Genomic DNA, 13,820 nt, shown 5'->3' with positions numbered 1-13,820 from the left:
GTGTTGACCAAGACTTGTAGGTGGCCCAAGCAGGTTAATCATTTGGTGTCCCTTCAACAACCAGGTGAAATAACAGTTTACCAGTGGTGCTTATAGAGACAGATGATGACAGATTGCAGTGGCCTGGCCTCCATACCCAGCTGGGAAAGCGAAAGCCCTGTGGTTGTGGGCCACGCCCTCCATGAAGACGTTTTATTGAGCTTATTTTGTTACAGAGCATGCCACCCCTACTCCCACCTCAGTTGTCTCATCAAAGTGTTACCCACAATTAAACACAATTCCTTTCTTGAAGAAAATTCTGATAAATGCTGTTTTCTTCACTGTGTTACTTTTCTGGGGATACTTCAGTACCTGTCCTAGGTGGGTACCCCGGGCAGCTGCTGGGCAGTCCTCTTGTCCTTCCTCCTCTGATGCCAAGGAAGGGAGACTGCATTGTGTAAAACTCTTTAATGAGATTACACCAATAACCTACACAGAATTCTTTCAGGCCTGGCTTATATCCATTTAAAAAAGAAATCTGTTTTTTAATTTCAAAATTGTCAGATGTCACTGTGATGTGCATAGCAGCGTGGGGCTTCTGTTCTGTTCTGTGTTCTGATAACTGTCAGGCACATGGCAGTGGCCTTGGGCCAAGGGTGGGTGGTTGCTTTCCAAGCTTGCCGAGTCAGCTTGATGCCTGGGCCACGTCCCAGGTCCAGCGCCCACCCAGACTCCCTGCCCTGAGTGGGGCTGGAAGGAGCGCTTGGTGACGTCAGTGCAGACAGGCTGCTGTGACCTTCACTGGAGTGTCCCCAGGATGGGAAGTATGCACATGACAACCAAAGATGGCTGCTGAGGGAATGTCCTTCTGCCATTCGACTTTGTCCTCGAGATGACAACTTACTGATGCTGAAGTCCCCTGAAGATGCAGCAGATGATAATTGTCCCTTAGTAGCTGCTAAGGAACAGGAATGCAGAGTAGGAAGGGGTCCTGAGTACGCGGTCTGTGCCAGGCAGGCACTGCATGGATGCGGGGCAGCCAAGGGCGTTGATGTGGTCCTCCTCCTTGAGGAGGTCTTATTTTTATTTGTTGAGTTATTTAAATCCTTCCCACTTAAACAGGTGTCAGCAGAAGTGGCACTTTGGGACTGGTCATTTGGAAAATCTAGATTTATGTTCTGAATCTACAAATGTTTCATTGGAACATAGGTCAACTACCTTAACCCTGTGTGTTTTATAAAATGCTTCCAAAGATATCTTATTTGAGCCTCATAGAGGGCTAGTAATTATTATTTTAATGATGAGAATCCTGATACCCAGCAGGTTGTGAACCTTGTAGATCTCCCAGCTGGTCAGAGACAGAGCTTCCTGTGACCCTTGGTCTGTTGATTCTTTTCTTCTTAACTAGCTCCCTGCCTAGATGGATTCTAAGTTTGGATTTGTTCCACAACCACAGCTTTTATGTATTTCAAACTCACTTTTATCCTATACACCCCTCTACCTAGCGCTCATGTATTAAGTGTTAAATGTGTGTGGAGTGCTCCCATGTTGGTGTGGCTCTCATCTGCCTTCCTAACTTAGGACTTTTTATTTTGTCCAATTATTATTATTATTTTTTGGAAAGGGCAGGGGGAACTCAACACCTGTCCTTTTCCAGCCTTGCTGTTTTCATATTTCCCCGATTCCTGTGAACAATGATAATGGGAAATGACTAATGATCAAATAATTTCTTTCATGTTTGCCTTGTTTAGAGACATGCTGTGAATTCAGAATTGCTGACTCTTTGGGGAAATGGTAAGAAAGCGGAATTGAGAATTTTATACGAAAGCTCTTGGATCTTAGTGGCGGAAGTCTAGCACTGAGCAGCAGGACTCATGAGTAACATGACACATGGAGTTACAGGAAGTGTCGGAAACAGAGGTTCTTTTTTGCAAAGGAAGAAGCTTTCCTTGGACATGCTTTACTAGAAATAGTATCTTCCTTCTCTGACTTCCTGTAGCATTTCTTTATATCTTTCCTATGGCTCGCATTGCTCCTTATACTTTATTGTAGTTATTTTTATGGTTCCCTTCTCTCTTACTCCAGTGTGGTTTTTTTGAGCAGAGGAGTGTTGCCGGATGTGGTTTGAAACCTCCATGGCACCTTGCAGAGAGGCTGAATGTAGTGATAAAGAAATAAACATATTTACATGTTTCGGGGATTTCCGGAGACTCTCTTCTTTATGCAATACTGTTTTGTTTGAATATTTTACAGTAAGCATGATTTACCATGCAATCAGGAAAAAAAAGTAAAGATATAAAATTTTTCTGAATGATTAAATGGATAAGTGAATGATTAAGAATTCAAGGCTGCTAAGGAAATTCAGAAGCAAGATATCATTTACTGAATATCTCAAGCACTGGTTTTTCCAAGAAGTATAACATTTTTCATACTTACTACCCTAATTACTTTTGCAGCATCTTGATGAAATGGAGGGGCAGAGGCATATAGTAGCTGAGCTATGCAAAGTTCAAATCTTTTTCCTTCCCGATTCTATGCAGGTTCTCTAAGCTTCAAAGATCTTTCTTTTGGATTTTTTTTTTTTTTTCCCAAGTGTTCACAAACAGTTTTAGGGCAGCAGAAGGTTATTAACCAAACCGATCCCCGTGGTATAAAAAGGGAATTCATTGTTTTTCTTGGACTCCAGAGTGGAACCAGTTTGAGGGATTCTGCCTCATTCACTCCAGAGCTCAAACACGCTCTGACGCTCTCATCCATTTGAGGTCCTTCATGTCTGTGCAATCCATCACCAAGCCGGCCCACAGTCTCATTATTTCAGGTTGCCCGGAGCCAGAACAGAAACCGGGCTGAAAAAGAACATGCCTGTGTTTAGATGCTGAGGGTCACCTTTTAAATTTTTTCATTGTCTACTACTAGAATGACTTTAATACTGGCAGCCTCTCACTCCATGATCACATGGTTTGAATGTTTGCCTCCGTGTCTTCGATTGGGGCTGCTATGTTGTAGATGAACACACAGAACATTTCTAGAAAATACTAAGGAGGCAGGTGCTTTCCAAGATCAATACGTTGATTGTAGGATGTCATTGTCTTTCTGTATTCAAGGATGTTGTTTATTCACAATTACTGAGAGCTGTGCGGCTTTGAGGGAATTGCAGATAGGCTCACGTGGTGCAGCAGATACAATGCAGCAAGGCCGTGGTTGACCTCCTTGTACTTGCACTTTTGAATTTATGTAGGTCACAGTTTTGGGAGCTCGGCATTTTTCCTAAGAACAGATTTCAGGTAGGAAGCATGTATAAAGCCTGTACTTCTGTGTGCCAGTAAACCTTTTGAATGACTTTCAAGTTGAGCATTGAGAGGAAGAAAAACAGGTAGTAGATAACCTTGAATCTTCCAAAATAAACACCGACAATTTAAAAAAAATAATAACTCATTTTTTCCCCACAAGGTAAGTGTTTCCCTTTTGAGAGCCTGCAGAGTTTATTATTCTTTTCCATCTTAAAGCATCAGTTAAAATCCCAGTAGTGCAGGGCTTAAAATCAACAAACTAAAGAGTTCTCAAATGATGGCTGCTGCTGGTTGGGGATAATGAATTCTTTCGCCCACAAAGAGATCACCCAACTGGGACAGGCCGTGTGACCCATGTTAGTGTGGGGGGGACAGCCGCATGAAGCCCATGTCGCTGATGGAATAATTGGAAGCAGATTTCAGCCCTGGAGAAACTATGGCCTATAAGTAATTGCAGGTTAGAGTAAGAAAAAATTAGGGAAGGAGCACCTTCATTTAATCCCTACTATCTGACTGGAATCGTGCTAAATTATGTAACTTAACAAGTTCAAGAGATATTTCCTTTTGTCTTTTATTACAACTGAGGAGATAGAGGATTGGGGGTGTTACGTCACATGCCCAGTTATACAAGTAATTGGCATAACCGGGGTGTCGTGCGGGAGACCCTGCTCACTGCACCATGTGTTGTGCGGGGCGGCCTGCGGGGTCTCTGGTCCCGCTCCCCACACAAGAACGCAGGATATGGTGAGGCCAAAAAGGAACCCCCACGGAGCCATAGGTAGGGGAGTCATACCACTGTGGTCTCACTGGAGGCTGGGCCCACCGGACGCGCGACCTGCTGTCCGCCTTTCCGCCAACCGACCGATGACTCTCCTCCACTCTCCTCGACTCTGTTTCTCTACTCTCTTCCGCTCTCCTCGGCTCTCCTCGGGTCTCCTTGGCTCTCCTCCATAGCTGCAGCAGTTATACCAGCAGCCAGTCGGCTGACCGGCCACAGCCGACGGCCAATCAGCCACAGCCAACGGCCATCCACTACCCGAGCCAGCACCCTTCCACGTGAGGCCGAGAGCCTGTAAACTACTTTCTGGGGCTCTGTCCCCACATGGGGTTAGAGTCATGACTGTTTCACCTCAAAATTGTAGGTTTTCCGTTTATTTCTTTGCCTCACACTGTCTGCTGTGACTATTATATTTCCTGTAAAGTCTTTGTTTTTCCGCTGGAGTTTATTCTGTTTTCTAATTATTGTCTATTTTGTCCATAATGTCCTTGCATTAAATAATTTTATTGATTTTTCTTTTAAAAAATTAAAATTAAATATAATTATGTGAACCTTTGTGAACCCCTAATTTCTTTTATAGCTCTTTGTCCATAGGAAGTGTTCAGTAAATACTTACCTAAGTGAATTTAAAACACAGTTTATGGTCGGTCTTACAGCCTTTATGTTCTGTTTTTTACCATTTTTTATATTTATTGTTACCAAAGCCTCTTTGAAAATCAACCAACCATAGGCATTTGGAATACCTTTTAAGGGTAGAGCAGGGGTGTCCAAACTTTTTTCAACGTTTTTTACCAAGGGCCATATGCGGTAAAATACACAAACTGCCGGCCCACTCACTTGAGGTGAAGTACGTATTGCCTCACCTGGTTTATTTAAGTAAACTAAGTATATTTTTGTAATTTGCTGTGGGCCAATTAACAATGGATTACGGACCACAGTTGGCCCACGGGCCGCAGTTTGGACACACCTGGTGTAGAGCAATGTGGGAAATATAAACAGGTATTCTTAGAAAATATTACTATTAATTGTGATAGACAAAATTTTCAGGTGTCTCCATTTTCTATTCGTATTTTTAGGTAACCAATCTTCTGCCTTTTGTGATTATTGCAAGTATATCTTCCTGGCGTTTATTTGCCTGTTAACTTTATATTTGGGGGGGTGGTATTTAAGAGTTGCGATGCTTATCTCACCCATACAGGTCTTTTATATAAAATATTCTTTCTGGGAGATTAACTGTGTCATGCCAAGCAGTTAAGTGGCAGAACAAAATATGCATGGCCACGCATATTAGGGTTCCACCCAGCCCCCAACCACTCCTTGTCACCCCACTGCTACTACTCGGGCCAAGCCACCAGCAACTCTCACTTGGAATATTGCAATGGCTCCTAACTGGTCTTCCTGCTTCTTTCCTCACCTCTTTCAGGTGAGTCTCAACACAGAAACCAGGTGATTCTGTTATACCATGTTTCCCCGAAAATAAGACCTAGCTGGACCATCAGCTCTAATGCGTCTTTTGGAGCAAAAATTAGTATAAGAGCTGGTCTTATTTTAATATAAAACCGGGTATAATATAATATAATATTAGGTCTTATTTTAATATAATATAAGACCAGGTATAATATACTACACTTGATCTTAGCCAAAAGGCCGAGAAGCGATGGGACCAGGTATAATATAATATAATATAATATAATATAATATAATATAATATAATATAATATAATATAATATAATATAATACCAGGTCTTATTTTAATATAATATAAGACTGGGTATAATATAATATAATATAATATAATATAATATAATATAATAAATATAATAAATATAATATAATATAATATAATATAATATAATATAATAAATACTGGGTCTTATTTTAATATAAGACCGGGTATAATATAATATAATATAATATAATATAATATAAAGTCTTATTTTAATATAATATAAGACCAGGTATAATATACTACACTTGATCTTAGCCAAAAGGCCGAGAAGCGATGGGACCAGGTATAATATAATATAATATAATATAATATAATATAATATAATATAATATAATATAATATAATACCAGGTCTTATTTTAATATAATATAAGACTGGGTATAATATGATATAATATAATATAATATAATATAATATAATATAATATAATATAATATAATATAATATATACTGGGTCTTATTTTAATATAAGACCGGGTATAATATAATATAATGTAATACCAGGTTTTATATTAATTTTTGCTCCAAAAGACTCATTAGAGCTGATGGTCTGGCTAGGTCTTATTTTCGGGGAAACACTGTAGCATAAATCATACAGGGCCACTGCTCTGTTCAAAACTTTCTTGTTTCCATGTGAGAAGAGACTGTAGTAATAACAGCAGCCTACGAGGTTCAATGTCATCTGCCCCCACCCTCATGGTTCTCCGACCTCATTTCCTACTTTCTTCTTGGTCACTCCTTCCCAGGCTCTCTGCTGTTCCTCCAGCCTTTCAGGGTGCTTACCCTTGTGTTCCTGCAGTCCAGTATGTTACATTCCCAGGTACTTGGGGGTGGGGCCTGCTCCTTCACCTTCTTGAGGTCTTCACAGACTCCTCCGAGGCTTACCTGACCACCCCGTTCAAGTCGCAGCCGCCCTCAGTGCCCACCCCGGGGTTCGCCACTCCATTTTTACTGCTTTTCTCTACAGCATTTATCACCATCTAAGATGCTATATTTATTCTTTTATGATTTATTTTGTTCTACTGTTCATCTCCCCCAACTAGAAATGAGACCCAGAAGGCATAAAGATAAGTTCTTTGTTTTGGTTTTTGTTTTCTATCTTGTTCATTGCTGGACCCTAGTGGCCTAGAATGGTGTCTGGCCGAAGTAGATCCTTGATAAATATTTGACTGAAGAATGAGTGACAATGTAACTGTGAGACTTGGACATTCTATAGATGCCACATTCAGCTCTTTGAGGTCTATGACCTTTAATGATTTACTCATTCATTAGACACTTACTGAGTGCTTAGTATATGCCAAGACCCAGGCTATGCCCTGAAGATACAGTTGCCCTCCTGGAGCTTACTACTGAGACGGAGAGACGGACATTCTGCATGAATCAGTGTCTAATTCGGTAGTGCTGCAGCTGTGGCACGGGAGCTCAGACAACAGGATGCCTGACTTAGTCTGGGCTTGGGAGCTGGGAAGGCTTCCCTGAGGAGCACTGCCTCGCCCTGCTCTGTGAGCTGAGCTGTGAGCGGGGGGAAGGTAGCCATGCTGCTTCTCCGACAGACCAGAAGAAACTTTTGCACAGACTTCTTAAGCCACTGTGGTTTTCAAACACGGGTGGAATCAGAATCACCTGGCGGGCTTATTAAAACAGGCTTCTCAGTCTCATCCCCAGTCCTTCAGGGGTAGAGCCTGAGCATTTGCATTTCAGACAAGTTCTCTGTGGCTGCTGCTGTTCTGGGGGCCACACTGTGAGAATAGCTGGACTATAGGATGCATCTGGCAAGTCCCTACCCAAAACTGGGGGGCTTGTTCTGAGCTAAGGGCTAGAAAGACTTCTGATCTTGGAGAAAGGGCCACCTGCGAGGAATTTTGCAGGTAGTCATGGTTGCTGAAAACCACGTAGAAGGAGCTGGAGATAAAAACTTTTTTTTGTTCCTTTTTCTGAATATATCCACAGATTTGAAAGCTTGATGTAATCACTACTATTGTTTTCCTTGTGAGAGGCAAAATACATTTGGCCTGGAATGTTAAAATTTTCGCTCCTCTGGAGTCAGACATAATTGAGTTTGAATTTTAGCCCTGCCACTTATTCATTGTGGAACTGCAGCGAATGAATAGCTGGGGTGATCCAGGAGTTGGGGAGCAGCAGTTCAGCGTTTGCACCTATTCTGCAGAAGTAGCATCTTTTAACCATTTTTAAGGGTGGTGAAATGGTGATTTCTAAGAGTGTGATTGGAAATCAGAAGCTGCAGCATGAAAACTAGTGGCCAGGGCTTTTAACCACACAAGCCCCACCCCCGGCACTACCCACTGAAGATAAGACTGGGCTAAGCTCTGGCTTCTGGTTATTAATACTCTGAGTGGTAGCCATCTGTCCTGTTACTTTATCTTTAAATGGGATTAGTCATACCTGCTTCACAGTGTTGTGGGGACTGGAGATGATCGTGTGTGCTGAGGGCCTACTGTGTTGCTTGATACTCCATAATATTAAATATTGCTGTTATTAGTTGTTAAATGTCCTTCAAAGATTAGCATTTCTTTCATCCATACCCCCTTCCCCCACTCCACCACCCTAAAAAATTCTGATTGCTCCACCATCTTCCCCTTCACATACAGCTCATAACCATGTGAGCCATCTGGGAGCTCAGTGGCAACTCAGCTCAAGGTACCGTGTTCAATCTTAGTTGCAGGGGGCAGAGCCCACCATCCCTTGCGGGACTGGAGGATGTTGAACCAGCAACCTTGTGGTTGACAGCCCACTGGCCCATGTGGGAATCGAACCGGCAGCCTTTGGAGTTAGGAGCACGGAGCTCCAACCACCTGAGCTACTGGGCCGGCCCAGTTTTAAGCAGTTTTAACCTGATAGTTTCATTGTTCACAGCTTGAAGAAAAGATAGTTGTTAGATAGTTATTTGCCAGAATGATTTTTATAAAATTTTGAAAAACAGTAACCCATTTTAAGCCACTACTAGAATTGAGTAGTTTGATTTTCAGTATTTTGGAGGCATTTGCTTCTGGGTTCCTCCTACCTGCTTGGAAATTTATAGATTGTCCATTGCGTTATTCACAAACTCTTTGTGGAGGATGATTATGCATTTATATGAAAAATTGAATTCAAGTGAACAAGAAACTTGTTTCTTCATCTTTTCTATAACTTTATTTTTAACTAAAATAATTTTGGAGGTCTATTGTGTCCTATGTTTTCAAGTGTTTGTATGCTTAATGTGAGGTAGTTTCAGCTTCCTTTTCTTGTAGGAAAAATATTTTGATTGAATAGGTTAAAATATCAATGTGTTCATGCATTCAAATGTGTTACTTTTTTTTGCTTTTTGTTCAGTAAAAAAAATGCCAATTGAAATATTACTTCTTAAATGCAAGTGATTTCTTATTCCTGTATATAAACTAGTCTTCCATGAATCAAGGTGTTTTTTTTTGTTTGTTTGTTTGTTTTCAGTTTCTTTGACAATTCCAAGGGAAAAACCTGTCTTTAGTACAACATTAACCTCAGACTGTATTTATATTAAACAATATTCTTTTGAGAAAAATGGTTTGGTGTACTTAGTGAATTATGGACCCTCCTGGAGGCACTGTAGACTGCTAATGCTCAGTGGAACCCAGCAGTTGTAACTGATGAAACATCAGCATGTCGGCTATAAAATAAAAAAGAAGTAATTGGGGACATGTTGGGAGCTGGCAAATGGAAAACACTAGCAGATGTAGAACTGAAAAGAGAAAAGAAAGTTTAAAAAATCACATTTATTGGAAGAATAACTGCACAGATGGATGGTAGAAGTTAACATTTCATTCAGATAGAAAGTGGATTAGAAATTGTATTTCTGTTTCTAGCACTTAAAAGAATGCTTGAACTCTCAAAATAAGCCATATAAAAAGTGCTTTTTCATCAACCACATACACCTAAGAAGGATATTTGTCAGTTTTCATCCCCTTAAAACACAGTTAAGACATCGCTATACTCAACTTGTACCTGTTTTAAGAGGTGATTATATGCATCTCTTCTCAAATCCCTGTTCAGTGATGTCATGTTGGTAGCTTGAAACCAACAATGGTGAAAGTATTTACATAGATTTCTGGTCAAGATGGTGGAGTAGGTAAATGAGCTTGTCTCCTCTCATGAACACATCAAAATTATAATTAAACTACAGAAGAATCATCATTGAGAATTACCTGAAGTCTAGCTGAACAGAAGTCCTACAACTAAAGACGTACAGAAGAAGCCCAGCTCAAGACTTGTAGGAGGGGTGGATACAGGGAATGGGCTGGTTCCACACCCATGTGTGGTAGTTAAATACCGGGACAGATATCTCTGCTACAGAGGAACTTCCACCCCTCCCCCCCTACACATACAAGGACCAAGGGCTTCTAGCCCCATACCAGGCTCTCCAGTCCAGAGTTCCACTGCCAGCAAGAGAAGCCCCCACAACTTCTGGCTGTGAAAACCAGTAGAAATTGTGGCTGAGTGAGACGAGGGCTGCTGGAATCCCCATCATTCTTGTTAAAGGGCCTGTGCATGGACTTACTTGCTGACAGTCTCACTTGCTCTGAGTTCCAGCGCTGGGGCAGCAGCTCAAAAGACTCCAGAGAAGCATGGGGAGGAACTGAATTGTCTGGCTTCAGGGCAAGAGCTGGAGGAGCAGCTTTCTGACAGAGAGAATTGCTGGCAGAAAACATTGTTCCTTTATTGAGCCCTCCCCTGCCTAGGATGGAGACACAGGCTGCCACCATATCTGAGTCTTCATCAATTTGGCTTGGCTAACCTTTCTTTCACCCTGCTCTGGTGATTCCCTGAGACACTGTTCCACCCAACTTGTAGACACACCCAAGCCACTTCCAGTGTCTTTCCCATACCAATTGCCTGTCTTGGCTCATGGTATGGACTTTTCTCAAACCTCTAGAAGGTTCACAAACACTAAAAAGGTATCTGGTCTCAGTGTGCCCCATAACTCTTACTGAGCAGCCTCGAGCCTGGCAATACTGTCAATTGGCCTTGATTCAATGCTTGATCTCTCAAGGCACATCAAAACTAGTGCAAGTGGTGGCATTTGTGGGTTGCTTTGTAGTTCATGCCTAGTGGCCTTAGGCAGAGCACTGGCTACAGCTGAACTTGGCCTGTGGTGGGGTCTTTCCCAGGAGGCCCTAGGGCCGGTACAGCTGGTGGCTGCATTCCACTGAGATGGAGCACCACTCTGATGCCTCCAAGGATAACACAGCAAAATGGCAGACTGGGCAGGCACCAGAGTCCTGCTAAATTGAATCCTGCTCCATAGGGTGAACCGTTGCACCACATCTCCTCCACTGTAGTCATGGCCAGTCCTCTCAAACAATCAGCCTGAGGGTCAGTGCCTCCTATTGACAAGCCTACAGCAATCAAGGCTCAACTACAAGAGGAGGGCACACACAACCCACACAAAGGACACACGTGGAATACCTGGCTAAGGTGACCAGGGAGACTGTGCCACTGGGCCCCACAGGACACCTACTACATAAGGCCACTTTACTAAGGCTGGGAGACATAGCAGCCCTACCTAATACATAGAAACAAAAATAGGAGGCAGCCAACATGGGGAGACAAAGAGACATGTCCCAAATGAAAGAACAGAACAAAACTCCAGAAAAACAACTAAACAAAATGGAGACAAGCAATTTTCCACATGCAGAGTTATAAATACTGATTATAAGTATGCTCGGTGATCTCAGGGAGCACTTCAACAAAGAGATAGGAAACATGAAAATGGAACTAGAAAACATAAAAAAGAACCAATCAGAAATGAAGAATACAAAAACTGAAATAAAGAACACATTAGCAGAGGGGGCTGGCCCGGTGGCTCAGGCGGTTAGAGCTCCATGCTCATAACTCCGAAGGCTGCTGGTTCGATTCCCACATGGGCCAGTGGGCTCTCAACCACAAGGTTGCCAGTTCAATTCCTCGAGTCCTGCAAGGGATGGTGGGCAGCGCCCCCTGCAACTAAGATTGAACACGGCACCTTGAGCTGAGCTGCCTCCCAGATGGCTCAGTTAGTTGGAGCACAGGCTCTCAACCACAATGGTTGCCAGTTCGATTCCTTGACTCCCTCAAGGGATGGTGGGCAGCGCCCCCTGCAACTAAAATTGAACACAGCACCTTGAGCTGAGCTGCCGCTGAGCTCCCGGATGGCTCAGTTGGTTGGAGTGCGGGCTCTCAACCACAAGGTTACCAGTTCGATTCCTCGACTCCCACAAGGGATGGTGGGCTGTGCCCCTGCAACTAGCAACGGCAACTGGACCTGGAGCTGAGCTGTACCCTCCACAACTAAGACTGAAAGGACAACAACTTGAAGCTGAATGGCACCCTCCACAACTAAGATTGGAAGGACAACAACTTGACTAGGAAAAAAGTCCTGGAAGTACACACTGTTCCCCAATAAAGTCCTGTTCCCCTTCCCCAATAAAATCTTAAAAAAGAAAAAGTCCATTAGTATATAAGTCCATTGTTATATACTAACAACGATATCTCAGAAAAAGAAATAAAAATTCCTTAAAAAAAATACATTAGCAGAAACCAACTCTAGATGAAGCAGAGGATCAAATCAGCGATTTAGAAGATAAGGTAGCAGAAAACACCCAATCAGAACAGCAAAAAGAAAAAAGAGAAAAAAATGAGTATAGTTCAAGGGGCCTGAGGGAAAGCATCTAGTGTACCAACATTAGCATCACAGGGGTACAAGAAGAAGAGAGAGAGCGAGTAACTGAAAATCTGTTTGAAGAAATAGTGATAGAAAACTTCCCTAACCTGGTAAGGGAAATAGGTGTACAACCCCAGGCTAGTATGAACAAAATGAACACAAAGAGGCCCATACCAAGACAAATCATAATTAAAATGCCAAAGGTTAAAGACAAAGAAAGAATCTTAAAAGCATCAAGAGAAAAGCAGTTAGTTACCTATAAGGGAGCTCCCATAAAACTGTCAGCTGATTTCTCAACAGAAATTTTTCAGGTCAGAAGGGATTGGCGTGAAATATTCAAAGTGATGAAATGCAAGGATCTACAATCAAGCGTATTCTTCCCAGCAAAGTTATCATTTAGAATCAAAGGGTAGATCAAGAGCTTCCCAGATAAGAAAATGTAAAGGAGTTCATCACCACCAAACCAGTATTACAAGGAATGTTAGATGGGACTTCTTTAAGAAGAAGAAGGAAAAGAAGAAGAAAAGGTCCAAAGTATGAATAATAAAATGGCAATAACTATACACCTATCAACAATTAGTGAATAAGAAAACAAGACCTGTACGTATGCTGCCTACAAGAGACTCACTTTAGATAAAAAGACACACAAAGACTGAAAGTAAAGGGATGGAAAAAGATATTTCATTAAAAGAGACAATAGGAAAAAAAAGCTGGGGTAGCAATACTTATACCAGACATAATAGAGTTTAAAACAAAGGCTATAACAAGAGACCAAAATGGACCAGTAATCCCATTTCTGGGTATTTATTTGAAGACACCCAAAACTGTACTTCGAAGGGACATGTGCATCCGTATGTTCATTGCGGCATTATTTACAATAGCCAAGATGTGGAGGCAGCCTGGGTGTCCATCAGTGGATCAGTGGATAAAGAAGAGGTGGTAAATACATAGAATGGAATATTACTCAGCCATAAAAATGAATGAAATCTTGCCATCTGTGACAACATGGATAGACCTAGAAGGTATTGTGCTGAATGGAGTAAGTCAGACAGAGAAAGATAAATGCCATATGATTTCACTTACATATGGAATCTAAAAACCGAAACAAACAAAACAGAAACTCAGGTACAGAGTACATTTCGATGGTTGCCTGATGGGAGGGGTGTTGTATGGTGGGTGAAAAAGAGGAAAGGATCAAGAAATACAAATTGGTAGTTACAAAATACTCTTGGGGATGTAGCGTATAGCATAAGAAATGTAATTAATGATAATGTAATAACTATGTATGTTGTCAGATGGGTGCTAGATATATTGGAGTGATCACTTTGTAAGTTATATAAATGTTCAATTACTGTGTTGTACACCTGAAA

The 13,820-nt window shown here is 41.7% G+C and overlaps 1 protein-coding gene and 2 pseudogenes across 6 annotated transcripts in view; 1 reads left to right on the top strand and 2 right to left on the bottom strand.

Annotated features, from left to right (window-relative positions):
* FHIT (fragile histidine triad diadenosine triphosphatase) overlaps positions 1-13,820 on the top strand; it is a 1,364,996-nt gene that overhangs the window by 96,151 nt on the left and 1,255,025 nt on the right. The gene's annotated exons all lie outside the window — the stretch shown is intronic.
* On the bottom strand, positions 5,475-5,706 carry LOC141567366 (U2 spliceosomal RNA; annotated as a pseudogene).
* Positions 5,974-6,052, bottom strand: LOC148758251 (U2 spliceosomal RNA; annotated as a pseudogene).

Source organism: Rhinolophus sinicus, chromosome 5 (genome assembly GCF_057876585.1).
Source record: "Rhinolophus sinicus isolate RSI-liver-muscle chromosome 5, RSI-T2T, whole genome shotgun sequence".
NCBI classification, from domain to species: Eukaryota; Metazoa; Chordata; class Mammalia; order Chiroptera; family Rhinolophidae; genus Rhinolophus; species Rhinolophus sinicus.
This window is presented reverse-complemented; position numbering and strand designations above follow the sequence as displayed.